The sequence below is a fragment of the Dermacentor andersoni genome, chromosome 7 (genome assembly GCF_023375885.2).
Source record: "Dermacentor andersoni chromosome 7, qqDerAnde1_hic_scaffold, whole genome shotgun sequence".
NCBI lineage: Eukaryota > Metazoa > Arthropoda > Arachnida > Ixodida > Ixodidae > Dermacentor > Dermacentor andersoni.
The window spans coordinates 139,867,141-139,893,293 of NC_092820.1; the positions used below are offsets into that span (position 1 = coordinate 139,867,141).

Consider the following 26,153-nt stretch of genomic DNA (forward strand, 5'->3'; position numbering starts at 1 on the left):
CTAGTAAACTTTTAGCGTATTAGACGATGCTTTATTGTCGGATAGGTAATCGGTTGGGAATAATTATATGTGGTTAGAGTAAAGAAATTAGCGGTTTCAGTGGGAAGTTAACATCACTGAAGGAATCCTTTAAATGAAGCTTGTTGGCAGATAATACATGACTTCTAGTGAATCGCTTCAGCAACCGAATTAGAATGTACTAACGCTCTTGTTTGTCTAGTCTATTTCCATTATTGACGCAGTTCCCTTAAAGTCTCGTAGCAGCATTTACTTGATTAAACTCGCGCAGTCGAAACATCGTTCCTTTTTTTCAATAGTTGGCACAAGCTTGCTTATATATGTATATTATTAAGCCTCTCCAACAATATCGTCAAATGAATAGATCGACGCCTTCGCCAGCAAGCACCTGCGAAAACGAAAAAAGAAAGCACAAGATGAAAGGAATGGAATGATCGCTCCTGGATGCAGATATACAACTCGGGAATGAGAACGAGAAAGGGCACGTTTAGCTGCCTTCACATGAAAGCATGGGGCTTGTAACAGAGTCCTCAAAATACCGCGTCTTTACCGGTAGTAGTGATCACTGTGAGGACAACATCACTGCGTATAAATTCTCCTAGAATATGCTGTTGGTGGATTCGTGCTCTTAGTTTGACCACAGTAAAACATCTCTCTCATATACCGCATTTCCGCCCAGCCATGACGGCTTCTGGCGGGTATATCGGGTACGTAATTTGTTACAGCGTAGAAGACGCGGAACGACATATTAAGAAACGACGACCGAGGAAAAAGTGTCTTTTCGTGCTCTCTCGTTCCTTTATAGCGTTTTGCGTTTACTGCTTAAACCAATGACATAGATAATAATCATTTACAATAACCTTTTTTCAGGACACACAGCTCCTATATCACACGAGGCGTAAAGCACGTCGAATATTACGTAGGATTGCCTTTTTATGAAAACACCAGAAGATGTATTTACCTACCTCCCGTCTGGATGGTAAGAAGCATCCCTTTGGCAATAGGAGCCGGAGAACCTACTTTTCTTGCCTCTTTAAACGCGAAAGAGCAGCTGCTCACCGAAGTATGTGAAATTATAACAATACTACAAGTCACGCTTGCCGCTATATTCGCACGAAAAAAACTCGCACAGGACTTCGTCGCACACGTCAAGAACGCTACGGGGTTGATATATGAAAGAGTTATTGTGCATGAAAAGCTGTATGTTGTCCTATACCTCCAGCCCAAGGCAGTTACACGGTGGAGCTTTCTACTAAACGGTGTGCGGGTATGAAATGCCTAACGACATTTATGCTTTTCTTCCGAATGATAGTTGTACAAGGTTAGTTATACGTTGTCCTAGACAAACTGTATATTTACGCGCAAAGCATTGTTCCTTGTATCTAAAGCTTTAAACGATTTGTTGGTAATTTATTCAGCAATGTTTCTTCTATCTTCACGCGTCTTCTCCGGCAGGTATTGCAGGAAATTGGCAGAGAGAGGACAACCATTTCCTTATATGTTTATTGACCTTCTGTCATGTGTTCGTCTATAACTTAACCTGTTGTTCAGGCTAAAAATACCGCTGAAGTTATTGCTATCTACTCGCTCGTGTAAAAAAAAAAAGTTAAGTTTCTTTCAAAAGGTGCTTTCAAGAACCAGTGTAGTATGCAGGATTGCTGCAGTTTAATCAGTGTTGTCAGGCATGTTAAGCATGTCAGATGCCAGAGGAAGGGAGTTTAAGGAACATTGCAAGTCTGAATCCTTGTACAAAACGTTGTTTTTTCATCATTACACAACAGGCCAGGTGACAAAGCCACAAAGCTCTTACCAGTGAGAGTCTTTGCAGTTGCAACAGCCCCTTGTATCTTACTATGCTGAATATAACGTTTGGCTTGGAGCTGCTTTGACAAGTAGTTCTAGTGTAAGAAGTTTATTTTTTTTGACGACCACTGCTGCTTCCCAGTGCCGATATGTAATTGGGCGAGTTAATGCCAGTATCTTCGAGAGAGTGCAAAATAGAGGGACGTAAAGAAGGGAGGCAAAATAGCGCCAAGTGTAAAATATTATCGTTCTTTCTTTGTACGGAGGTGTGAATATAGAAATTTATGCATTTGCAAAAAGGTTCTGCATTTTAATATATTCATGCGCCGGGAAACAACAAACCATATATATATCTATATATATATATATATATGTGTGTGTGTGTGTGTGTGTGTGTGTGTGTGTGTGTGTGTGTGTGTGTGTGTGTGTGTGTGTGTGTGTGTGTGTGTGTGTGTGTGTGTGTGCGCGTGTCTGTGTGTTTGTGCAAGTTTTCTGCTCATAATACAAGAACCGACACAGCCTATTTAGGTGCGGAAAACCAACCAACCGCGTTCAGAAAATGGCGCACCATTAGATGATGATTATAGCTGCATTATTGCAGTGCAATTCAGTGCTAAGTAAAATTTTTTCATAGCACCAAATTTGCATTCCACTATCGAATAAAAAGCTCAACCAGGCCCCCTCCCCCTGCCCAAGACGGTAACATTTAAATATTGTCTTTTTATAGTGTTGTTATATTGATCGCACGTGTTCAGCCTGCATAATTTTGCTTCAATTATTGCGCTACAAACACGTTTCTAGCGAGCATCAAATCTGGAAACAAATATTGTTATGTGAAACATAAGAATATTAACACTTCTAGGCTGACCACAGCTTGGCGGTGTAAGAAAGTTACCTCACAGCATGATTCATTAAAAATAATCCTGGTTTTTTATACTTCCCGTCCATGTAGCGAGCACGGTGCATGACGTCATTAATTTATAAATTTCCCGAAGTTTCCCTCAGCGCGGCCACCTTTATTCTCGCATTCTCCCAATTGGCTCAGCCCAACAGGCTCCTTAAACACATCGGGCATCTTTTTGTGTTTGTTTGTTTGTTTGTGTGGAGGTTGCCTACAAGCGCACAGGCCACACCGCACCAATTTTCACGTAACGTTTCGTCGACCGTTTCTCTAGTCTATGCTTTCGCATCCATGTACAAAACTTTTTAGACACTTTAGAAATCTAGGAGCAGGTTGTCTCCGATGTACCATAATGTGACCTAATACGTGACATAACATGCCTTGGGAGCACGTAGAAGATATTCCTGAGATCAAAATTATACCCGAGGGCTCCCTCACAGTGAGTGGCCCTCGTAAGCGACTGTGCCTTTTAGGAAAGTTAAACCCGACCCTCTTTTGCAGAGTGCGTTTATGATACAGCCGATCAATCTCGTGGAACTGTTGCTTTTGTAACAAAACTGTTTTCTTTGACTTTGCCAAGCAAACTAATTCTGAACCTTGTACCAAATATTCGTCTATCCGACGACATTTTGACGAGTTGCTCAGTATGAACTAGTAGTTTGCCATTATAAAACATTACTTTAGGAATGACAATTTATTCGCCCAGTCACCGCGGGCCCATTTCGTATGGCGCAACTTTCAGCATTTTTCAGAAAGCCGCAAGTCAAGAACGCCACAGTGCCACTGATATGTCACATGTCACCGTACGGCGGCAACGACTGTAAGCCAGTGGGGGACCTCTGGTATTACGACCTTGCTCATAAATCTTGCAAAATGCTCAGCACAGGTTCGTGCAGCTCTAGCAGCAACCGCTTCCACACAATCGCCAAGTGCCAGCAAATATGCCAACGTGAGTATGCGGTATAATGCATGCTTCACCTCGCCAGCGCTTTATCGCCAATTCTCGCAAGTTTCATGCAATCACGCGAGAAAAGCATCTTACCTTGCAGAAATGCTTTTTTTCAGTTAGTTCGCTGTTTCCAGTGATCTCAGCTGCATTAGTAATATAATCAACATGTTTCCTGTCTTTTGCACTTGGCTTGATTTTAACGCGACAGCGTTAAAGAGCCCGTTTCGCAGATAATCTGCCGTCACGCGTCGGCGTCCAGCGTCCAGCGTCGGACATTGTTTCTGCAAAAACATTTTCGAACCACATACCCAGGCCGTTCATGTGACGCAAGGAATTCAACTAATTGAATTCGTCAAGGGAAAATACGCAGAAAAATCGTAATCTACCACTTACACGCAACATACAGACGTGATAGCTCGGATTGTAATCTGAATATACGAGAAAGCATGATTCTGTTACGCGAAAACTCAAACAAACCCCTTTTCCAGCGTTTCTACAATGCACAGACTGGAGATGGCGTCCGCCATTTGCGCACGCCGGCGCGTAAATATCTGAGTCAGCGGAGCGGCCCGCCTACATTCTTCTGACACATCCAGATGGCGCTTGCCTCCGCCGTTTCACGGCCCATGCAAGAGGCCGAGTTTTGACCAGAAAGCCCACCTTTGTGCATAGCGTTCACCGCGAGCATTTCCCGGTAAACATTACAGTTACATAAGCTGCAGGTGCCGGTAAGCATCAGGAGGATCCAGGGATTTTTTAATGCTATCAAGGTTCCACTTTTAAAAGCGAAGGTATAGCATCCTGCCATTTTTTATTTGTTTTCACGTGTTTTCATATCACAGATGATTTGTTAGATTGGCTGTGAAGGCTTGAAAAGCACGGGATTGAATCGATGTTGTTGAACGGCCGTTGTACTATTTGGTTGCGCTAAGATAAGAAGCCGATGATGTTGTAGCGCGTGGACGTGGAGAAATAACTTAAAGTGAATTCATTCATTCATTCAGTCATTCATTCTTTATTTACAACATATTTTACAAAAATATGAAAGCATTACTGGACCCATAGCCATTGGCTAGTCCCGGGTCCATAGCGAACTTAGGATATAAAATGCAGCACGCAAGCACACAAAAGCAGCAGACATAATACACAATAGTAATATTAACATAGATAACTCAGACACGAAGGTAAATATAACTCAGTGTTCTTTTATCCTTAACGCGCGCGAACAACAAAACAGACATAATACTTAACAATGAAATTGCAAGGGCGGTGAGATATGTAAACTGCAGGCGCTATGTAAGGCTCATCATTAGGTGTATAATGAAATACCTATTGGAAAAGACCAAGGTTGCCAACAAAGCGCAAGGCTGCGAGACGACTAAGGAAATAAATCGCATTGCAATATAGCACTGAAGCACTGAGGTTATATGAACATTAAAATTTTATGAAGCTTGCAGCGTGTTTTTCCACTGATTCAAGATTGTTAGTGAGACCAGCTTTTGGTAGATTTCATTCTTGGGGGCTTGTATTCTAGTGTCTTACCAGTACTCACGTACGGGGCAGAAACCTGGAGGCTTACGAAAAGGGTTCTACTTAAATTGAGGACGACGCAACGAGCTTTGGAAAGAAGAATGATAGGTGTAACGTTAAGGGATAAGAAAAGAGCAGATTGGGTGAGGCAACAAACTCGAGTTAATGATATCTTATTTGAAATCAAGAAAGAGAAATGGGCATGGGCAGGACACGTAATGAGGAGGGAAGATAACCGATGGTCATTAGGAGTTACGGAATGGATTCCAAGGGAAGGAAGGCATAGCAGAGGGCGGCAGAAAGTTAGGTGGGCGGATGAGATTGAGAAGTTTGCAGGGACAACATGGCCACAATTAGTACATGACCGGGGTAGTTGGAGAAGTATGGGAGAGGCCTTTGCCCTGCAGTGGTCGTAACCAGGCTGATGATGATGATGATGATGATGATTCTAGTTTATCCCACTAATGGTACATAAAAAATAATTTTTAGGTATAGCAGTCCGTGGCGCAGATGACGCTAAGAAAGCCCAACAATTTCATATTTGCTGAGAGGATGTTAGCCTAATTTAGCTCAATGACAGATCGTTAGGTAAGGTAATGGCACAATATTAGAAGGTAGATACCTATTCAAGCTGTGCGTTAACGATGCTGTAAGGAAAACAAAATGGGTAGCAGGGGTGACTCGAGGACACAGCTTTGCATTTAGTACGGCTGAAGGTCACGAATCAAGCACGACACCATTTCTGGATACGGTCGAGGACTTCATTACAGGCGGTTCTTTCTGCCAAGTTAAATGTAGTCCTGTAAATAACAAAGTGTCAGCCAACACGAGAATATTAGCCGATAAATTCTGAGGCAGGTCCTTATTATACGCTAAGAATAAGAGGGAGTTGAAGACTGGACCTTTACGTACACCAGGAAATCCTGAAATTGGTGAACAGAAATTGATAATAATATTACTAGCTGGGAACCATTAGTCAAAAACTCATTTACCCAAGCTGGCAAGGTAGGGTATAACCAAAAGAAGGAGAATTTTATATTAGGCGTTAGTGCGGCATCCTAATGAAAGCTTTAGCGATGTCAAGAAAAACGACATCCGTCTGAGATGTAAAGTTCAGATAAGCATGAAGGTCGTGCCTGGAGATGGCATGCTCCGCCTCGCGAGAGAAACCACTGCAAAAGCCATGCTTGTAGGAAGGAAATAAATCATTTCAATGGAGAACAGTCAAGACATGAGAGTGTATTACCAGTTCCGGGAGCTCGCAAAGCACGCTGGTTGAGGAGACTGGCTGATGTTTTATAGGCCAGTTCTTATTACCAGATTTGAGGATGGTAACGGTCTTTGCCATGCAGTCGTCGGGTATGTTTCCAAATTCCCTGCCTGTGATCGAACAGATTGGAATAGGGCCCGGTCATTTTGACTAACAAAGCGCCATGGGAGATTTGCTTTGATTCGAGGCAAAAATACACTTAGACGCAACAGAGAATTTGTATTACAAGCAAAATGAAGTCTTAGTACAAAAACTTAAACCACCTTTGGGATGATTTCTACTTCACCTTTCTGAATAGCCACTGCACTTACTCCATTTCTATAATGTTGGAAAATTTTTCTCTTTAAGCAAACGTGACCATGCCTACCGATTAAACATGCCTGGAGGGCAGCTTCGTAAAGGGAGCGTCGAAAGGTGGACGAGAACCGGGACAATTTCGGGAGTCACTGTCATAGCACAGCGAACAATATAGTTTCGGCAAATGCCACCTTGTCTCCAACTTTAGTTTATATTCGGGGCTGTCTCTCTATGTTTCTAAGTAACCTTGTTTGTGTTTAACCGTTTTCCCACCTACCTGCGTTACTGTGTAATCCATGGTCGAATAGCTAGCGCATCATGCTGCTCTGCTGAAGGAACAGAGCTTTAAACCAACAGTCGGAACAACTTGTGTGGCTGAGTAGTCGGAAATGTGTACATATGTGCCGCTAATACACAAGCCCTTGACGCCAACGTAGGTCAGTGTAGATGCGGAACTGGGGAATGTAGGGCTGTCCAGTAAAGTTCTTTGGCACCGACTAAGAGCATTCGGTATTTTCCACTTGCAATGTTCAGGGCGTAAATGAACCTCTTTGATGTCAGCTTAGGTCACATCGTACGTAGCACAACGTGTGCGCTGTTAGACAATGACGAAAAAGATCCCTGAGATGTTTCCGATGACGGAGCGTTGGACAGCAACCCGTCGTTTTAGGAGGCTGCGCCACAAGTAGACTGGCCTTGTGCCGCACTTCAATGAACGCCTTTCATGTCAACGCTTTAGCAAGCTGCGGCGTGAATGCAGTGGGTATGAGCTGCTTTTTCACTAACTTCTCGGTAACTTGCATCCATGTGTTTGCTTCACTAAGTGTGGTGCAAGCGCGGCAATTTTTGTCAGTGTTCGCAGGCCCAGGCGCGCCAACCTTCCCTCATCTTGGAGTCCACGCGCGTTCTTCTCGGCAGCGCAGTTAGATGACCCAGCGTGTCGATACATCAGCGCGACGCGTTTGAGGGTGGATGACGCATTTCCGAGGACATGCGCGGGCTTCTAGGTGGCACTTCTCGATGGCGCCGAATGTTTTTTTAGGAAACCGCGAAAAAATTGTCGTGCTTCAGTGCAAGCCTCACGTGCAAGTGGCGTCGACGGTGGCTATACATTGTGTCGCAATAGTGATTTACTGCTACGCGCAATATTGCCGACTGTAATCGTGAAATGGAACCTACCGGAATATTTAGAATATTTGCCACGCCATTGTATTCGTGCCATCGTCGTCACGCGTTCGTTTTACCATTTTATCACTTCAGTAACGCAGTCACACTTGTCATATCATCGTCGTCTTACTGCCTCCATCGATCCATCGAGGTCATTCCTTGTTCGTCATTCTACAGTAATCATGCTGTCGGGATTCACTTGCAAATATGCCGCCGTTGTGATGCCATCTCCGTCATTGCGTTGTCGTCACAAATCGCTATCAGGGATCCATTGTCATACCCTCGTCGCCATGACTTCATGGTAATGCCATCGTCGTCTTTACAGCTGCGTCATATTCGCCGTCGGCGCCTAATCGTCGTCATGTACTCGTGGCCATCTCGTTCTCATGTTGTCGTCACACTCAGCGTCATGTCATTATGACACAAAACGACAATCTCCATCATCTTGTCGCATCCTATTCCAACATTTTCGACATCGACGTTCCGCGTTTGGGTCAAATCTCCCTTGTCCAGTTTCAAATCCACACACTGAACGCCGAGTGATACAACAGAAGGTTGATGAGACGCCTACTAAGGGCATTACTGAACCATCGTCGAGCCCGTGGGCTTCTTCTGTTTTCTTGGTAAAAAAGAACGATAACACCTGAGGCGACCTCATGCTCCTTTGTACTCCTTGACTGCACGTGGGCCTATCGAAAGAACTGCTCACCCGGTACTCTGGTCCTTACCGCTTCGTCCGACAACTCAGTGATGTCACATATGAAATTGCTCCAGCCGACGCTCATCCGGACTCTAGGCCATCTGATGTCGTCCACGTCGGTCGTATCAAGCCTTACCATGCGGCCGCCATATAGCAGCCGCGGGGTCGGCGCTTTCGCCGCCAGGGGTTATGTCATGATGCCACGAGAGCGACAGTGACACTGAAATTCCCACAAAATATGTAATCCCAACAGGCGGCTCCATCCCACTACCAGACTCAGTTACGTGAAAATCCCTGTGATACCATATATCCCCAGTCCTAGACGTTGTTTCGAATGCCAGAGGTTCGGGCACAGCTTTCAAACATGCAAAGGAAAGCTAACATGCGCCAAGTGCAGTTATAATGATAATCCATCTGAGAATTGTAATGCTCAATCACACTGTAACTCTGAGGAGGATCATCCAGCCATTTCACAGTCATGCCTAATCTGGAAGAAAGGAAGAAGTTATTGCTCTTAAGATTAACGAAAAGATCACATTCTCTGAAGCGAGAAGGTGACTTACATTCCCTCGCCACCAAATTTTTGCCGCTGTGATGAGGAAGGGGGCTTTGTCATAACGGCCTAATGAGTCCGCCCGGGTCACACTCAGTGAATCACGAAGGACTCTTCCTGACCCCACAGGGGCAGCACAAAGACCCGCACACCTTGTTCTCGCAGGGCTGCAGTTCTGCGCGAAAACCGGTGTCGGAGACACGTCTTCGCGAGCTCCGCGACCGCGCCTCGACCCCCCTATGAAAAGGTGATGGAGGTTGACACATGTACGTTGGTGCCAGTGGCACCAAAAGACAAGCGCATCTTGCTTGAGGGCCATAAAGAAATACCTCGAATGACTGCACCAAAACCAAAGTAACACTATTACTCTAGATAGAACATTCCCAAAAACACCTTACTCATAATGGTTGACCAGATAATAGAATGGAATGCCAGACGACTTTTGCAGAACCTAGATGACGTCAAACAACTGTTATCTGCGTTCTGTTATCTTCGGTGTTCAGGAGACGTACTTAAAATCTCGTGACTCGAACTTTCTAAATTAGTTAGGGATTTTTCGGAAAGACCGAGATGATGGACCTGCTGCATCAGGTGATGTGGATATTATTATATCAAAGACTGTTGCATACCAAAATCTCAAACTTATGGGGCCTTTTGAAGCAGTAGCCGTACAAGCTATCTTGCCTAATAGGCTTATTGCAGTGTACTCTTTGTACATTCCACCAGACAAGCGGCTCGACATTACTGAGTTTGAAAAACTTGTAGTGTAGACCATCTTTCTGAGCAGTATATTGAGTTTCATGATTTTAATGCTTATAGTGGACTCTACCTACCTACCAACCTCAAGAAACACTTGAATGCCGCTTGTACCTGTTCAATACATTTTTTTCCGGTGGACCACTCCCGTCCTTCAGGAAGGTAGCTATAGTAGTACCAATATTAAAGCACGGATAAGACCCTTCCTGTGTACACAGCTACAGACCTATCGCTTTAATAAGCTGCATATGTAATGTGTTTGGGAAAATGACAAACCGCTGATCAATGTACTTTTTGGAATACATTGGAATTCTGGATCGCTGCCAAGCCGGTTCTAGAGTGGGAACGCGCATAGCAGATAGCCTTGTCCTACTTGAGAATTATATACGAAACGCATTTGTTCATAACCAATACTATCTATCAATATTTTTTATCTTGAAAAAGCATACGGGACAACCTGGAGGTATAGCATATTGCAAGACCACGCGTCGTATGGCGTGTCAGGCAACATGTTTAACATAATAAGAAGCTACCTGTCCGAACAAAAGTATAGAGAAAGGGTGGGAACTGCAACGTCAAGAGCGTTCGTGCAGGAAAACGGTTTACCACGAGGAAAAGTCCTCAGCTGCACATGATTCTTAGTTAAAATGAACAAACTATAAAAAACGCTCCCACTCTTAATATCTTACTCAATCTATGTAGATGATATACAACTAAGTTTTAGATCATGCAACCCCTCCATATGCGAGAGGCAGATTAAGCTGGGAATGAACAGGCTTTCTAAATGGGCTGACAAGAATGGCTTTTTCTTTATTGAAGAAAAGATGACATGCGTGTTATTTTCACGGAAAATAGGTATACAACCTGAACCAAACATTACGATGAACGGATATGGGCTTAGTAAAGAAAAGGAGCAGACATTTCTTGGTGTTATATTGGATGTTAAGCGCTTATTTGTGCAACATATAAAAATAATAACATTCAAATGTTTAAAAATGATGAATAACCTTAATATTCTTTCGTACGAGTTGTGGGGAACTGAGAAGAAATGCTTGCTCTCACTCTATAACAGTCTGATTAGAACGTGCATTGATTAAGGGAACAAAGTTTACCAATCACCTACACCTTCTGCCTTAATAATTGTGGATCCCGTACACAGCCTTGGTATGTGAGTAGCAATAGGTGCATTTCGTACTAGCCCTGTTGCAAGTTTGCACGCAGAAGCTAATCAGTGGAATCTATACCGACGACATAAGTATTGTTGTTTTATGTACACACTTAATATTATCTCCAACCAAGGACACCCGTGTTACAAAATGATTAAGAGCACTGAAACGAAAGCCCTCTTTGCAGCGCGGGCAACGTTAGCGAGGCTATTTGTACTGAAAGCTCTGTCGCTATGCCAAGAAAACAACACATTGCTATCGGACGCTCACCCGCTCAACACTAACGAGTTAGCAGCACTATGGGAATCTGTTCCCACCGATTGTAATTTATCATTCTCATAAACAAACAAAAAGCATATACCTCAAGAAGCTTTACGGCATCACGTCTTATCACTACAGAACAAGTACAAGTACCAAGAAATTTACACTGATGTCTCAAAAACAGCTCAAACAGCATCATGTGCTGCAATAGGTCCAGGCTTCGTAGCCCATTTAAGTAAAACAAGCACACAAATATCTTCACTGCTGAAGCTCATGCTATACTTCTCGCATTTAGAGAAGTAACAATAAAACAAATATATCAATCGGAAAGTACACAGATGCCTTAAGTGTGATCTGGTCTATAAATCTAGAAAAACAGAGAAAGAATCCAGTGATAAACACTCTCTTCAGCAGCTTATCCTTATCCTGCAAAAGAGGGTCTCATATTATAATTTCCTAGATACCTGGCCATACTAATATAGCTGGTAATGAACAGGCAGGCGTAAATGCGGTTTTAGCAGCTCTAAGGGCCCATATATATGCAAGTTCTGTGACATATGAAGACATGAAACCTATTGTTCGAGGAATGCTTCGTCGCGCATGGCAAGGAGCTTGGGGTAAAGAAAGTAATACCAAACTTCACATCATCCAACCTTACATTACACGGACACTGGTACACCGGCATAGACAGGAGGAAGTAATCATGCCGAGACTGAGGATAGGACGCACACATGCAAGACACTCATACTTGCTAACCAGTATAGCTCCACCGTTCTGCATCAGATGTGGAAGTCAACTCGCAGTCATATATGTTCTTATACAATGCCCCGGCATGGCAGCTTCGGGAAAAAAATAACACTTTCCTGAACTTCACCGCAACAACTTACTCATGCACCTTGGGTTTTTCCTGTCGTCTGAGCGAATGTTCCCCCTCAACCGGCTGTTACGTCATCTTAATGATGCGAACTTTCTGAAGAATACATCTTACCGCTCTTCAACTCATCTTCCCTACGCTACCCCAAATCCTACATGATCGTTTTGAAATCCCTCAAGAAATGCAAGACTAGTGTTTTCTATTTTTTAGGCTTTACAGCTACCGCAGCACATCCCAGGCCTCGCGACCAATTATACCCGCAGTCGTGTTTATAACATTCTACCGCACTAATTATATCGTTACTGACGCTCTCTACCGTTGTAGCCCTTGCAGCATTAAACACTATTAATAAATAAATAATGAACAATGAGTTATTCATGTCTAAATATTGCAGCTAAATCAAAGGTTATCCAAGTGAAACCTAGGCTAAGCCAAGCTTTCGCGCTGCACATCCGGGGTAGTTGAGCTAAGCCGCAGCGAAATTTTTGCATTTTGCCCCATCCAAATGCAGCCGCCATGGCAATAATTTGATGCCGCGACCTCGTGCTTAGCAGCGAAACGCCACAGCCATTATGAAACCATGGCGCGTACGGGCCACATTATGCAAAATAAGAAAGCATGATGGCACTAATTCAGCACACCGTTTCAAAGAAAACGCTCCACTAATCCATTATTTCATCCATGTATCCGTGGAGTAAAGCTCAGAAGAATACCGACATTGGCGTGTACCATCACTTCATTCTCGCGAGTCACGAAAATAATTGTCAATCAAGAACTCTCTATTTTGGAAGTGCACTATTAAAATTTACTTTTTTTTTACACCGAAACTATTTATGGCTAGGATCTGGAAAAAAAGACGTGCCCCAGATGTTGACAAAAAGAAATCATGTGGGCCTATCCTGGTGATTGTGCAGAAAGGGTGAAGGTTTAATGGCACATGCCCCCTGTGGGCTCGCTAGTACGTGACGATGCGTGTCGAAACGTCAGTTTATATGAATAAAGTAAGAGAAGGTACAAAATATGAATGAAATAAAGAAAAAAAGAAACGAAAGTGAACCTCTTGCCCAAAAGCTAGTCTGACGTGGAAACATCAGTGCATATGTGGAAAATAAAAAAATGCAGGAAGGCAAAAAGTATTAAAGAAACAAAAAATACAAGAAATATATAAAAAAGACGAAAGAAACAGCGAAGTTATGTGTTTGAGCCTTTATTCAACGAATACAACATAACCACCGTATAGAACTTAATATAGGTATTGAAAAATGCAGCTTCGCTGTATTTTAATACCTTAATTTATCACTTTTCAACTTGGGCTCTTAATTTATCACTTTTCAACTTGGAGCAAATGTACGGTTCTCAATCGACACATTGTTGATACTAATGAAGATCTAAACATTTTTCAGCTCCCACTGGACGAGCGGAATCCGTATGCCTGAAACAACCAACCGCTGGAATGTGCTCACTAGTATCTCATGCCTGGTATTTCGACCGGTTAAGCGAACATTGCAAACTGTTCAGCTATACTACTTGCTCGAAACGACACAACTATTTCTTGTCAGAAATGAAGTGCCAGTCTGTCTGCCTACGTGAGTACTACTGCAGCGAAATTGATGCGCCAGATTATGTATCACTGTGAACACCCTAGATACGTCATCTAATTTTGTATCGCTGACTTTTGACCAATTATTTGTGCAAGAGTTTCCTCTTTTTCAGTCTAGAAGGGCTTCACAGATCATCCGTTTGTGACATGTCAAACAAATGCAACGGGTAACATTTCCAGCAAAATTATTAAAAAAAATGATGCGTAGCAATGTTATTTAAATATTTAGGCAGTACCCAATCACGACGAATGTTGACGTTATTGCAATTTGCATTCAAAGAATGTCGTCACACACCATATTGCGATCTTCTTCACTTCTGTGTAGACTACTTCTTCAATTTCCTGTTATCGCCATCTTCACTTCTATTTAGCTCAACGTCCCTACCTGAATGCATGCTTTTGTCACATTCTTTTCACTTCATTTCGTTTTTCCCACTCGAATGTTTTGATGCTGTCTTTTTCACTCCCGTAGAGCCTCCTTTGCAATCACCTGCAGTCGACTTTACTAGTTGGGTCTTGTTCTGCTTCATTATACGGGCCTCGATCCAGTGAGTCATGCCCGTTGTAAAGGGTTGGCCAAGGATGTTGGCATACCTAGTGTCAAAAGCCCAGTTGCACATATGGAATGACTCTAATTGTATACTAGGTCACATGCCTAGGGGGCACATGACCAGTTGCAAATATGCAGTCGCCGAACTTGTCAATTCATCCACAAACCCAATGGCACTTGCCTAGTTTCACATACACAATGACCCAAGGTGTCTATACACAAGTTTCCCTTTCGGGCACATATTCGGGAGACCTTATACGCGGTGACCCACGTTGATGTGAAAGAGGCTTTATACGTAAGGAAAAGTGCTTTGAACCCCTTAAAATTCTAATGACACTGTAATCAACGTTATATTTATTTTAGCTGATATTAATTGAAATTATTTATAAGCGACACGTGTTAAGGTAAATTTCCGCATGTAGACCGATGGAGTTAGCCTTGTACAACACATTTGAAAGCGATTAGCATACTTAGGTACTTAACGCGCTGCCTGTGAGATAATTTTCTGTCTGTCTGTCTGTCTGTCTGTCTGTCTGTCTGTCTGTCTGTCTGTCTGTCTGTCTGTCTGTCTGTCTGTCTATCTGTCTGTCTGTCTGTCTGTCTATCTATCTATCTATCTATCTATCTATCTATCTATCTATCTATCTATCTATCTATCTATCTATCTATCTATCTATCTATCTATCTATCTATCTATCTATCTATCTATCTATCTATCTATCTATCTATCTATCTATCTATCTATCTATCTATCTATCTATCTATCTATCTATCTATCTATCTATCTATCTATCTATCTATCTATCTATCTATCTATCTATCTATCTATCTATCTATCTATCTATCTATCTATCTATCTATCTATCTATCTATCTATCTATCTATCTATCTATCTATCTATCTATCTATCTATCTATCTATCTATCTATCTCTTTTCCCGTCTACCTAGCTCACCGGGTAATTCATAGTCCATTGGGTAAAGCACCGGGCTGCTGTGCTTAGGGAACAGGGTTCGAGGCCAACTGTAAAGCTAACTTGAGTAAATCTGTTATGTGCCCCTGTGTACCCGTGGGCCACTGTTCAACGAACCTCTATGACACCGGCCCGTGCAACTAGGGATGCGGCACATAGCACATGGCAACGGTTGTGGGCCGCGCATTGATCGACCTTTCTGACGCTGACATTAAGCATTTAGTACATGCCACAGATCTGTGCAGCTCTTCAGTGAATCTTTTTGACACCAACTAGGGTCACTTGGTATGTCCCAGTAGGTGTGGGTGAGGAAAACTAGAACAAGGTGACTAGAACAAGGTGAAAGCAGGAGCCAACGTTTCGACAAGTGGACTTGTCTTCTTCGTTTTGCTCATCGTCATGAATTTCCATCTCCCGCATTCCCCGTGTTTTCAGTAGGTCTGTGTGGTACTCTTAAATGAACCTCTTTGGTGTTAACTTGGGTAATTAGCAATGCACAACATCGTATGTGCTTCTCGAAGATTGCAAATATCCTCTAAATTTTAACGTGCTCACCGCAATCAAACCCAGCTACGCACTCAAGACGGGGGTGGTAAATGACGCAGTGTGTGCAGTAAGAACATTGCTTCAATGCTAAGGGCATCAACATTGACCCTCATCGTGAGATGGCTTATGCAAGATTTCTCGTTGATACGTCAAACTTTCCACGCACATTACACCTACCATACCATAGCACTTATGGCATAGCATAGCATTTAGAATTATATAGTTATTTCCTCTTATTTGTGCAAACACTGAATTGTTTACCAGCGATCATAATTACCGTTCACGTTTTGAATAAAATAATAACACTGCGGTTTTCTTATATGCTGGAGTTACCGTATTTTCGGTAGTGTTGGGAAACAGAAAACAAACCATTAAAGAAATATTAGGCAATTCATTAGGTTAGTTTTCGTTGCAAAACACGGAGCAATATCTTGAATCTTACTTACAATCATGAAGATGCCAAGACAGATTTGTTTACATTTCTTTGAAAGTATGCTACGTAATAACACAGATTTCTTGAATTACGCCCCTGCATGCATGCGGTAGTAGCAATGGAAAGTGGGCGGGAGGCAACCATACATTGAAGATGCAAACATGGCGGTACATTGCATGGTCAGTTGTGAATAAAAGTGGGTTAATCGAGGGGCCGGATATTTATTAATCATATCATAGCAAGCCAACAAACAAAGACACCAAGGAGGAATTAGGGGAAGTTACTTATACTTACTAATTGGATTAAAGAAATGGCACATTAATGGCAATGAAAGTGGATGAAAAAGCATGAACATTTCCACTCTGGGTAGGTGGTTCACCAGCGAAGCTGTTCAGCACACATGGAGGTGACACATAATTTTAACAAAGGTACGCACACTCATTTATTGTTTAGATAGGGTGGTCACTATTTCACTCGCAAGTGCAATCACACTCTTTGATAATGTCAAATAGGTCCACGTGCGCCGATGGGATTTCGGTTGGGCCGGATCAGTGTGGCATTGCAAGGGATATATCTGCAACACGGAACGCGTAAACCGCTACTTTTCGGTACAAAAACTTCCACATTGCAATCACCGACAACGACAACAGCAATAGTGTCATCGCAGCTAATTCACGCAAAGTGAATAGCCAGTAACCTTACGAGACTATGAATCATTGCATTTTTTGCTTGCTTACAGGGGTATGAGCCATTGCTCATGGGGATGTGAGCCATTGAGGATGACAGTTTTCGACGTGCTGGTCTGTGTGTCGTATGCGTGATTAGAAATGATTTAAGCGGTGTTCGCTTCACTTTGCTGAGTGCTTGTAGCCTCTGCCTCACGGACCTAGGGGCCAATGCGAATTTCGCTTGCTTATAAGTGTATAAAAGCTTACGGGAGTATGAGCCATTAATAATTTTAGTTTTTGTTCACGGCGAACAAAGATACTCGGAGCCTTAGCCAAGTAAAGCTTCGCTGTAAAAGCACACTGGAACTTTATAATAAGAACAATGGCAATTTATTCTTTCTACTTGTGAAAAGTATATGGCGAAATATTTTTTTTCTATTTAATGCAGCTAAAATTTGGCACATAATTCCACCCCATTGAAACTTGCGCGTTAGAGTAAATTAGAATGTGAATTGTTCTTTTGTATTAGGTAACGTATCAAATAAATTAGTAATGTGGATACTAAAGTCTATGTCATTCTTAACCTATCTCTGTCATGTCACTAAAATGTTTTCAACACGGGTGGCTTGTAGTGTCGAGTGTGTGTGCAGTTTGTAATTCTTCTATATGCTTCACATTGTGCTATTGGTCAAAAACTTCTATCGTGGCTATTATTTTACGATTCTTAAGCGATTTCTATTTTCTCTGTAATTGTAAGGTTCTATTGCGTTATAATATTTATGCACGCATGTGAACAATCCATTCAATAACAACTGCTTATTAACGTGGCTTACATATGCAATTTATTAATATTGCACCGCTAAATAGCCATATAGGTGAACAGGCCACATATATTTGTAAACATTTATTTTGTCGTTTGCAATAAATTTTCGATTGATTGATTCAATAGTTGATTAGTCGAACCGCTCAACGAATGACTGCATGGATTTTGTGGGAAGTTTGTGCGGGTTTAATATACTTATTCTGAACTTCTGAGCAGGACTTATTGTTCACTGTATATTGTCCTGCACCATATAGCATTACACAATTTCGCATTTACATGCTATTCAACGCAACAATGTATTGCTGACGGATTGATGCTTTGTGCAGCAACCACCCTGTGTGCAGTGAAAGTGAACGGGAAACCAAATAGAGATGTCATACACAGTACTTTTATTCCTCTGCATGGTTGATATGTCATACATGTATTGATTCCCGGTGTAATGTGACATTTATTTCCAGCCCAGAGGACACCAAAACCTTTCTGCAGTGAACAGCCAATTTCTACATTTTGTACAGGCTCGGCAAACCGCTGGTACTTTGATGAAAGGAAAAACACCTGCCTTGTATATCTAAACAAACGCTGTGGGAAAGGCAGAAACAGCTTTAAAACATTTGCCCAGTGCATGAAACGATGCAGCTGTAAGTACGCATGTTTTCTACTTACACGCCTTCACTATTGTGCGAAATTTGGCCTCGCAAATATAGAAAAAGTAATTTGCTACTTCTCCGATTGAGGAGTTTATGCTGCAACGCGCTCATGTCCGAATCGAGAAACACTTCTCGTCCTTCGATTTCTAGCTATTTTGTTGTATGTGTACATGAGGTGAAGCGTTATGCTGCTTGTGCGCACAGCAGTATTCTTGAACGTAATAGTGAAGCAAAACGTTCATGCAACAACAGAATGGGGGGAAAATCGGGGTTTGTAGAAAACTCATCAGAGCAGTCAACAGTTCTACGCACTATCATTCGCGGAAGGGATGCATATGCATAATATTTACCCTGCAAGCATATATGAAGAAAATACAAAGAAAAAGCAGCCCACTACATTGCCTACAAGAATGAATCCCAAACCAACCTCCTTTAGAAAGTGGAACACAAACACTGGCCAAAATAGGTGAACAAAAGAAAATTTTTTTAAATTATTGGGTTTTACGTGCCAAAACCACTTTCTGATTATGAGGCACGCCGTAGTGGAGGACTCCGGAAATTTTGATCACCTGGGGTTCTTTAACGTGCATCTAAATCTAAGTACACGGGTGTTTTCGCATTTCGCCCCCATCGAAATGCGGCCGCCGTGGCCGGGATTCGATCCCGCGACCTCGTGCTCAGCAGCCTAACACCATAGCCACTAAGCAACCACGGCGGGTGCAAAAGAAAATGAACGTCGACGTTAGAAATCCACTGACTCGGCCTTCAAAACAACATGTAAGGACCTCGGCGAAGTTGCTGGTCGACTTCCGTGTTTCCTGTTATGCGCATGTGGTATTAGTTGCATGTGCAACGGGTCTAGCAGTAAGTGCGTATTTCGGAATTCTCCCTGTGAAGCAAAAAAGGAAAAGAAATAAAAAAAACCGACGTTTTTCACTGTGAATGATAGCTGTTGAGTGTAGTGTCAATCAATATTATCATGTGGCTTCTCATGATGATTTGCTAGTGGTGCGTTCATTGCCCAGTTCACTTCTGCCAGGTGGTACTTGTGACGTTTTTTTAAAAAAATAAACGCCCACCTGGTCGCCTAAAGGGTTTCTCAAATCCGTGGAATTGATATATATATATATATATATATATATATATATATATATATATATATATATATATATATATATATATATATATATATATATATATATATATATATATGTGTGTGTGTGTGTGTGTGTGTGTCAAGGCGAAGTAAAATAATAGATGAAATGGTTAGCTTACTTGTTTTAAAAAGGAATGCTTGTAATGATCCTTGCTTAATTGCAGCTTTAATTAGGCTGTCATAAAGCTAAGTGAAAATTTCTATACTAAGCTGTACACAACGATTTGGGCTTTTACATGCAGCGTGCGTCCTAGAGAAATCTGCAAGATTGAGGGGCGTGGTCTTGTCGATAACTATAACCTCTTACAGCCTGAAAAAAAGGTTGTTGGGCTTACCTGACATATTCATATAGTAGGTTGTATGGCTGAAATTGCACCATTCCCCTCAACATGTGTTCTGACAGAACTTTTTTTTTTTTACATTTCTCTTCTGCAGTGACAACTGTTGTCCTCTTACTACCCTAGTCTTTAAATGTTCGCACCTGCAGCACTGTTCACCGCGGCCTTCGTAAAGTGCTTTGTTAGAACTTAAAAGTGCACAGTGGCCCTCCTGCATTAAAACTCCGATACCACATTTTGACAGTCGCAAGCTTTACCTCTAAACCACACTACTGATGTTGCAGCCGGGCGGAATCATGCGGCTGGAGCGCACGGTCACTTTGCTAGCTATAGGTGCTGTGAGATGGGATGACGGCACAATATTGAGCTTATCTGTAAGCCAGCATCAATGTGAAAGTGTTTAAGGGATGCCAGTGGTAAAATTTGCAAATCAAGGATATAAAAGAGAAGGAACTAGTCATGCCTTCGCACTTCACGTCCAGGGGGCACCATCTCGGCAATAAATGATATGTTCTTGTCCCCAAAGGATTTTTTTGCGCGCATCCGCGAATGACTATACTGCAACCGATACCGCATGAAACAGCGAGAGATTTAGCGCGCATAATGTGACACCTATTTCGATGCTGCACAAGAGGGGACACGCTTCTAGAGAGCTCTGTAGGACCGATGGGTGCATTGTTGGCTGATGCCTTGGAAGCTCATCTATGGACTAACACCAAGTATAAAATTTTCGCAAGCAAGTGGTAAACAGCCACAAACAGGACAACACATAAGAAGGAACAATAAGCTGCGTTCCTCCACATCACCTTCTGGGACGCCATAAACAAGAAATAGCAGGATGACATACGTAGCCTACTTTGACTATAGATATACGACCAATGATTTGACACAAACAGCTAGGAAAGAAACACGTGCGCCTATTTGCGAGCTTGAAAGCTGTAAGTGGCTGTGTCATGTATCGTAAATACAGTAAGAATGCATAAGGGTGTTTCGATAGCGAGTACACTCATCTTAAAAATGTTCCATTTAAGCGCAGCTCTGTAAGCGTTACTATATCGAGATGTATTTGCTGGCGCGGACAATGTATCTTGTGCGGCACGTTGCAAACGGAGCGAAGAGGGGCGCTACTGCCTGGATAATAGGGACATCGCAAAAATCAGCGCGTGGATGACGCTAGGAAGCTATTCATAACAGCCGGCGCAGAAAGACCTCCGCTCATGCAGCGCTTTGTTCCCATATATGGTATCGGTCGACGCGCTCGCCACGTACCATCAGGGAACAGACGACGGCTTGCTAGTCTCGCGCCATCTCGCAGCGGTCGTTGCCGTAGAGACCATCTTGCGAGGCTCTGCGCTTTCCTCCTCACCCTGTCGCCATACTATCCTCCTCCGCTTTCCACCTCATGCTTTCACTGCAGCCCCTTTCTCCGCTTTCCTCCTTGTGGTCTCTTCGCTATCGACGTTTTTCATCATGGTCTGCGCCCAACGTTAGCTCTCATCCTTCAATGTACTCGTTCGCTTGGTTAGGCCAAGGGCCAAGGGAGGTCGAGGGCGGCCGAGGCACGCCGACGATCAATGCAGAAGCGGGCGCCTTAGAGCTCCTCTTTAAAAAAAAAAAAGCTCAGTGCCCTTATACTCTATCAAGAAGGATGACCAGCAAAGCTGTGTGTTTGGGCCCATTTATGGCGAAGTGCACCCTCGTCGTGGGTCGGCCCACGTGCGGGGAGTGCTTAATTCATGTGTCACTTCTGCGACGGATCCGCCAGGCATTAAACTACCTTGGGGATTGACGCACGTATGGTGAGTTTTGTGTTTACACATGGACATTTCCCGGGGGGGGGGGGGGGGGGAGGTGTTAGCCCTAACAGCTTCTCTGTGAAACAACTGGATGCAGGTTAGATACGACACAACGTTGACGCATTACATATGCGATTCTCTTAAGGCTCACACTAAGCTGGCCCGACACCGATTTAGGTCTGCCGACTGTCTGCGAGAGCGTTTTTTACTTTAGTGTCGGTGCCTCTGTCACACTGTTCCGACGCCGAGCTTTCCGCCAACTGTCGGCAGATTGTCGGCGCCGGTACAGTGTGACAGAGGCGCCGACATGAATGAAGAAACGCTGTCGCCGATAGTCGGCGTACTGAAATCAGTGTCGGGTCGGCCTAGTTTGAGTGAGCATTTACCGATTGTGTTACCACGGTGCCGTTTTCCCATGCACTTTTGGGGTATTTACGTTTATCCATTAGAACGAAACCTGGGAGTGTTAGCCAGTGCCACCATTCCAAAGGTTAGTTGTAAGCTGTCTTCTGAGTTTTCCTAAGCTGATTCATCCCCTCTCTACCTCTACCACGGAACCGGCTTCCCAAGCTTTTCATACACACTCTTCTCCACTTTGACGCTCATAATAATTATGCCTTAATAGGTGAAGCGGCATGCTTCTACAGGAAATAATAAAAAGAGTCTGGTTTCTTATCCAGTTGTAATAAAAAAAAAATACCACCTTTTGTCTGCACAAAAAGAAAACTCACAGCTTAAAAGTGGGAAATCATGCGCAATACCAAAACTTAAACATGCCATCTTTGCATCTGCGTTGCTGCATTTTTAATATCACTGCCACCACTCTAAATGATAGAAAACGTTCACACTTATATGACACTCTTTGAAGTACTCCTCATAATTACGTGTACTAAAGTTATATTAAATGGCAATTCTTCTACTGCTTCAAACAAGTCTCTAGTACAGGCTATTGAAATAATTGTCCTAAAATCAGAGAAATGAAACAGAAGGCATAACACCCTGATGGCACTGAATACTCTGTGCCAATTCAGACGGTGTCAGGTCTTGGCTCGCCTTTTTTTCACTTCGCAAAAGTCACAGAGATGGCGTCTGATGATACGCAGTCAGGCAGATTGAAGCTGTGCCATCATGCTCAACAACTTGAAGCGTATTATCTGACGTTGAAGTCATGCACCTTGTAAGGGTGAACGCATGTCTTCTCACTGAAATAAAGTGTCAATTCGACTTTTACCTTTGTGTAACCTTGTTTTGCACAACGTAGAACAACACTATTCCAAAATTTACAGAGACAATAAAGCACTGCATCGGGTGAATAGCCATTTTGCAATGCCCTAATAGCCTAAACTTTCCAAACACAAGGCAGGTTATCGAACACGCAATCAGTAAACCAGAAACCACCCACATTTGACGTTTATTAACTCAAGGTACAAGACGAGTATTGATAGAGCAATTGCATGTGAATGTGAGAGATCTATTCTGATGACATTGGAAATGTCAGCTACCGCTGTGTCACCGGCCTCTCCACAAACAATACAATCTACAGTGAGCATTTGCATAGTCATTACACGCGCGTTCGCATCGTTAAGGGCTCCGCCGCCACCACTATCGCCAGAGCCGTGCTGTCCCTCCAGTTATGGTGCAAGGGCGGCTCAGGCGTCGAGAGTTAGAAGGACTCTCGAGGCGCGAAAACCGTGCGGTCCGTTTGCCTACAAAAATGAGCAAGCCAAACGAACGCACCCACTTACTCCGCAGCAGTGACTCTGCTGCAGCGTAGCAAGCGCAGCCTTCTGCTCGGCGTTACTCACGTCATCATTGTTCGCACAAACACTACCTTTCCTGCTGTGAAGCGGTGAGCAGTATCACAGAGTGGTGCGTTACCATTCTCTGTGCGGAACGGAAAGTGCGCTTTAAAGTTGAAAATCTCACGTTTTTTTACGGTCTTATCTCGTACAACATTAAGTTGTGACTGCAATGTCGGTGGCGCCCTCGTAATCACTCCAGCGTTGTGAGACGCCTAAAAGGGGTCTGAGCTGCGCTACTGTGGCACTACGGAAGTTGCCCCACTTGCTGTGGCGCGCCAACATCTCGCATTCGGTTGGGAAACAGCGCCAAGCACACGAATTGAGGCAACGACGCTTAGGCAGGACATGTTGCGCTGAGTGTCTTACGGTGGTTTACATGCGCCATAGTCACTCTCGCGAATTCTTGTAACACTGTCTCAGGAGCTTCAGGACGACGTGAAACCTTCCCGTCGCTTTCAATCGTTTGCTTTTTGGTTTTGGCCGAAATTGCCCAAGTTTCTAAAACAGGGAACAAAGTCTTCGTAAACGAGAGCATTCAGCTTTAACCATGAGGTGCCGTCTTGTAATTGTCATGGCACGACATCCCGCTGGCTTCGCTCCGCACGATACATCCAAGTCAGTAAAGACAGCAATGTTGACGCTCCTTTTTAAAATTTCGCCCATCGTACGTAGGTAAGATGAAGTATATATGCATGCCTCAGATGAGCTAGGGTAGCTCATATATACTAAATAATATACGAGGCATCAAAATGTCCCCGACGTTGTAGCATGAAGCTTTGGTTACCAAGACGTCGTGCGGTGGTGTGGATGAGGATGTCTGAAAGGATAAAAAGGTGTGTAATTGTAGAAAAAGAAAGAATTATTGCGGTGGGCAAAATGAGCTTACATATGTGTTTCATCTTTTTCAGATCCCACGTCTTAGGCGGACTACGCATGACTTCAGGAAATAAGCCAGCCTCAACTGGTGGCACGTAATGAGATATTCCCAGACAGCTTTTAGGCGCAACATTTCTTTTTTATTGATTTCATACGCATATCTTTGAGCGAAAAATAAATTTGTGACGAATGAACTCACCAGAAAGATTTGTAATTCGTGTGGGTATTTTCACTCGCTCTCAATTATTGTAGTTTCAACCAACACGCCGATATGCATATTTGGTGGTAAATGCATTGCAAAACACTTCAAATAAATGAGGCTGCTTAAATAGGGCTTGTTGACAATCGCCGACATCGTGAACAGTAAATCTCTGAGCCTGAAACCGAATGTCGACCTTGACAAAACCGGAGTGCGCGTGTCGAGTTTAAAAAAAAGAGCAAGTTCCTGCCTGATAAAAGTGTGTTGTTGCAGGGGTGCTATTTATATGTCCGAGTGCCAACTTCGCCCTCAAATTTCTTGACGTGAACTCATCAGGCGAATTGTGCCATTTTAAAGTGAAGCACAGTTATCGCTCTGTTTCAGAGGAATACACTAGCGATTTCAGCCTTCAAGTACAGGTTAACAAAAGCTCTTTCTCTCGAGCATATTTGAGAAGACTCTGAAGGAGAGCAACTGTAAAACCAATCATATCCTCTTGAAAGTCTCAGAAGCGTCGCAGGAGGCACGAACAGTATTTCATTCGGGCGCAATATAATCGGCATGGGTACAGTAAAGTCAAGCTTATGTTAACCGCTGGTCCTCACAAATTGCGGTTTGTGACTAGATTGCAGGGTAGCGGACGAAACATTCCTGCGAGTCTGCATATACCCATCTCTATCTGTGTCGCCATGCGTGCGGTATAATGAAATGTGAATTGGAGGTGTGCGAACGGAACGCTTGCTTGTGCAGTTTTGCGTTTTTTCTTGCTTTCTTTTTGCAGCGCTGCGTTTTGCAGCACTGACGTTTAAAGCGTTTACCTTTCTCTCGGCAATAACTGGGATTTCTTTTGTAGCGAACAGTTAGTGGTGTCTAATAGCTCGGTAAAAGACCGCACAATGGTAAGAGCAGCATTCCCGCCTTTTCTTTTTCCATCGTGAAAGCTGCCACTTTCCCACGCTACGCTTGAAACTCTGTGCCTCTGGCCAAGACACAGATGCTGTCGTTTATTGTGCTAAGCCCAGTGCCTACAGGAAACGATGCACGTGGTTTCGAGCTGGTAATTGACAAATTTTCGGTTCGCTGCCGCGTACTTGTACCTCGCAGTGGCAAGGAGAGCACTGCTTGTGTAGCATAGTGCCACATGTATCGTCTTCCCAAATTACGTTAAAGGCATTCTTAGATTGCAGACAGCGTTGCTTCATCGCGATTTTTTTTAAACGAAGCTTTCTTTATCTCTTCCTTCGACTTTTTCACTGCTGCCGATGCGGTTGCTGCTCTTGCTGCGGTTGCCTGGCACACCGCGTACACGACAGGATGAAGGCGACACGAGACACTCGTTTGGACCCCACCACGTCGAAAGTGCACAATGCCTTCTGGAGCTCCATGGGCGTCGTCGCATTGACCTCTTCACAATTCTAATTATCGGTGAACCCCTTCAAAGGCATTCTCGAAACTACAGCGCCTGCCTTTCTACTAATCTGCGAGTCCAAAGGGAACGTAGA

At 43.3% G+C, this 26,153-nt stretch overlaps 1 long non-coding RNA gene across 1 annotated transcript; it reads left to right on the forward strand.

Annotated features, from left to right (window-relative positions):
- Positions 1-1,259: 1,259 nt before the first annotated feature.
- On the forward strand, positions 1,260-24,648 carry LOC126533750 (uncharacterized). The gene is made up of 5 exons (XR_011895557.1): positions 1,260-1,339; positions 3,465-3,671; positions 13,649-13,831; positions 18,296-18,475; positions 24,485-24,648. It is a non-coding gene; the product is annotated as an uncharacterized lncRNA (long non-coding RNA).
- The last annotated feature ends 1,505 nt before the right edge of the window (positions 24,649-26,153 follow it).